Source organism: Poecilia formosa, unplaced genomic scaffold (assembly GCF_000485575.1).
Source record: "Poecilia formosa unplaced genomic scaffold, Poecilia_formosa-5.1.2 Scaffold33, whole genome shotgun sequence".
Taxonomy (NCBI): domain Eukaryota; kingdom Metazoa; phylum Chordata; class Actinopteri; order Cyprinodontiformes; family Poeciliidae; genus Poecilia; species Poecilia formosa.
In genome coordinates this window covers 2,393,297-2,397,075 of record NW_006799972.1, presented here as the reverse complement: position 1 = coordinate 2,397,075, position 3,779 = coordinate 2,393,297, and the positions used below count along the sequence as shown (strand labels likewise).

The window sequence follows — 3,779 nt, the reverse complement described above, 5'->3', positions numbered from 1 at the left end:
CCCAAACAGGGGAGATGGTGGAAAGACAGACAGGAGATATTCTGTCAGAGTTTCAAAAGAATTGACATTCTGGAGAAGCATTGTTGTGATGCTGGAGTTATGTTTCATATGTGCAGCATTTTTAAAACAACTGACAGTAAAAGTTACTTGACTGTGCGACAAAACGGCACTATGTGTCTAAACAACATATAATACCGTGCCTCTTTAAAAATGTGACACACACAAATTGTGCAGCAGCATTTGTTTATGTTACATTGAGAATAGTTTTAAGGTAAAAATAATTCTAGCAAGTACTTAATATCTATCTGATGAGCCTGAGGTGAATGCGGTTGTGGAGTGCGCCACAAGGGGCAGTATAGTGTAAAAGGCAGTAGGGTCTGTTAGACGGAGGGAACCATAGACATTGATGTCTACGGAGGGAACCTTCTTGTGAACCTTGAGGCAACTTCAAACCAGAGCATGCTGCTTCCCGTCTCATGATTTCTCCTGTTGTTTCAGGTAATATTGGTTAAAAAGCATACAAAATCACAAATAACAGGACTGTACATGATTTCGGTGCTTTAAAACCAACTCGTGTGGTTTTATCAAAGTTATACCATGTTAAAACAGAACGGCTAGGCTGTGCTTGTTACGCAGACATGGCGCTCCACCCTCACTTTTACTCTACTAGTAGTGTAGAATCCCATACGCTGTTATGGACTTAAGGTGTTACTGTTTTCAAAAGGAAATGGTTCTAGTAGCATTATTAGTTTCATTTGTACATTTAATATTATTATTGATTTGGAGAAATATAAACAAAGGATTGATTTGCAAACCAAGAAGAATAAATTGGGCATATTAAAAGTAAGCTCGCTATTGTATGGAAAGCTACAGACTTATCCAAGTGAAAGCACTATTTTTTTTTTAGTAATATGTGTTTATTAAAGCTAAAGAATAAACAGAATTTCTATTTCTAATATAGAAATAGAAATGGTTATTTATTTTAAATATAATTATAAAGGGAATAGGAAATTATTGCATATAAATACAATTTTTGATGTATGTATAACATGCAAATGGCCATAAATGTATTTTTGAGTACAAATTTGAACTGAAAGACACTATAAACCAAGGCTGCTCCGGTTTATTCGGGACCATTCTTCTGCTGCGGGTCTGCCACCCCCCCCCGTGACAAAAATGATGTGAATTATCTGTATGGCCTGGCTAATCTTGCCTGAATAGAGCATCAGCCTTTATTGATGTAGGATTACATGCAATGTGTCCAGTCTTTTTATCATGACAACAGCCTCTACTTCTTGTCAAACCTCATTGGAATAGGAAAGGGATGATGTGGAGACATGTTGCCAATTCTCCTTTAAACACAACCACGAAGGGACTCGAACCCTCAATCTTCTGATCCGAAGTCAGACGCCTTGTCCATTAGGCCACGTGGTCCTGGGTTCTGCATCAGTGTAGTGATTGGAAGACCAAGTCCTGAGCAGTTACCAAACCACTTAGGTCAAGTAAGATAACCTTTGAGAGGCACTGCAGTTAGCGGAAGCATCTGTGGTACTGCTGATATCCTTAAAAGAAATGAAATCTCAAGAGGTAAGCCATCTTAAATGGATGGTTCTTTGAAGAAGCTTGGAAAAATAATAGACTTGTAGTAGATTCCAATCAGTAATATCTCATGAAGAAATAGAAGAACAAAGAAAAAAAATAAGCCTAAACTTTGATTGGTGTAGTGTGTGGCCTAAATATTTTTAACAAACTGACTTTGCCTTGGCTTGGATTTGATAGGGACTCCACATCTTGAGACTTTTTTATGGAAGTTTTTAGAATTTTAAGATGCAAGTCAAAAAATTGTTCTTGATTTGGCTTGTCTTGCATGAACAACATGTCAGGCAGTCTGTGTTGATGAGTGCTCACATGAAATGTGTGCGTTTTTTTTTTTAAATCTTAATGTAATGTAGAGAAAGATCTTTGCTAATTGACTAACATGAACAGAAATATGAATGTAATATTGCAGAGATGCACTATCTGATACTTGTGTCAATCCTGTAAAAACAACCACAAAGGGACTTGAACCCTCAATCTTCTGATCCGAAGTCAGACGCCTTGTCCATTAGGCCACGTGGTCCTACTTTCCAAAGCCTGGGCTGTTTGAGTCATACAGGTACCAAGTAAGAAGCACTGAGAGGTACTGCATTTAGCTTAAGCATAGTTTGTACTCTTGACATTCTTGAAAAAAAAGAATCTCAAGGGCTAAGCCAATTTGAAGAAAAAAAGAGCTAATTTTAGGGTAAGTTGTGTAACCTTTACAGCTCAAAAGGTGTAAAGGCACAAATGAGGTGGTCCAGAAAAACTCATTCAGAAGTTCTACCATGATCCGACACATATGTATTTAAAAAGTTGTTCCGTTTATAAACCAGAAGTGGATAAAATGAAATACAGCAAAAAGACTCAAAAAAAAAAAAGGTAGATGTAGGGAACTGCAACTAAAGGGAATACAAATAAAAAGTTAAAATCATATTTTAAAATGTTAACAGCAAATACAGTACTTTGGGCCTCCAAAGAAGGAAAGTAAAAGAAGCTTGAGGCAAACTGAGCTAAGTCAACAACAACGAATGAGTGAACCAAAGCGAGAGTGTGCGAAAGACAGCAGAGAGTGGGGATGATGGTTCTTAGAAGTAGAATGACAGCAGTGAACATCATGAGGGATGACATGGTAAAGAGTTTGACTGACATTGACAGGCACATGAAGGACAACCTGAGGTTCACAGCGAAAAATAACAGGGACCTAACTTAAGCAGGTTGGCTGACCTGAGAGTGTCTCGCTGCAGTGGAAGACAGAACAATTTGGAGAGAAAAGATTCGATTACTGCAGTGTTGATAAAGTAATGATGAGCAGGTGGGATGACAGCAGATCGCTCACTAGCAGGAGACGGTGTCCATGCTCAGGGGCATAAATAAAGCAGAGATGGACAAAAGCAAACAAAGAGACACGCTCTCAGCTAGAAAGAAGGGCAAAAGACATAAAAAGAGAAACAAATGTATCTAGGAGTCAACATAACACAGCAACATCAGGTAAAACATTTTTTTGTCTATTAATCTGTATACCTGCTGCAGTTTTTGTCTTTGAATCAGTTTACAGATTCATCCTTTTCACAATCTGATCCGATCTGTATTAGAAACATCCGTATAAGTTGAACATTTAAATGGGGTGGGTGTTATGTAAGATTTTTTGGAGCTTTGCATCATGTCGTAATGTTGTTGCCTCATTAAAAACATACCTGTGAATCTTTCATGAGTGTTTGAGAAATAAACAATTGCAAGGTTGCCAAATTTCTTTTAAATCATGTTTGATAAATACAACTTTTTAATAACAACAGTCATTTGATTGAGCTGTAACACGGCACAACGTGCCTGGAAAGTACTGCCTCTGCAGGATTCTGAATGTGAGTCCATCCTCAGACTATCAAATATTGTCCTTAAAGTTTTAAATAGTGATTGAATTTTACAATCAAACATTTTTTTTTGCTTGTTTTATTAGATATGAGTACATTTGCTCACAGTTGTTGACACAGGGCACTCTAAAAGTAGTTAAAGGGAGACTATAAAACATTGGTAAAACATATTGATTGAATGATTTCACTTGAAAAAAATCTTAACTGCAATGAGTAATGCTGTTCTCTCAGACAACTGGAGCCTTCTGAATGACTCACTAGTTACGTGTTTCAGAAATATTGCATCATTTAACAACATGACTTCCAAAAGCTGCTTATTTGCTGTATGTAGCT

At 37.2% G+C, this 3,779-nt stretch overlaps 2 non-coding genes across 2 annotated transcripts; both read right to left on the bottom strand.

Moving 5' to 3' along the window:
• Window positions 1-1,361: 1,361 nt before the first annotated feature.
• On the bottom strand, window positions 1,362-1,434 carry trnar-ucg (transfer RNA arginine (anticodon UCG)). Its single transcript has one exon. It is a non-coding gene; the product is annotated as a tRNA-Arg (tRNA).
• Window positions 1,435-2,046: 612 nt separating this feature from the next.
• Window positions 2,047-2,119, bottom strand: trnar-ucg (transfer RNA arginine (anticodon UCG)). Its single transcript has one exon. It is a non-coding gene; the product is annotated as a tRNA-Arg (tRNA).
• Between the last annotated feature and the right edge of the window lie 1,660 nt (window positions 2,120-3,779).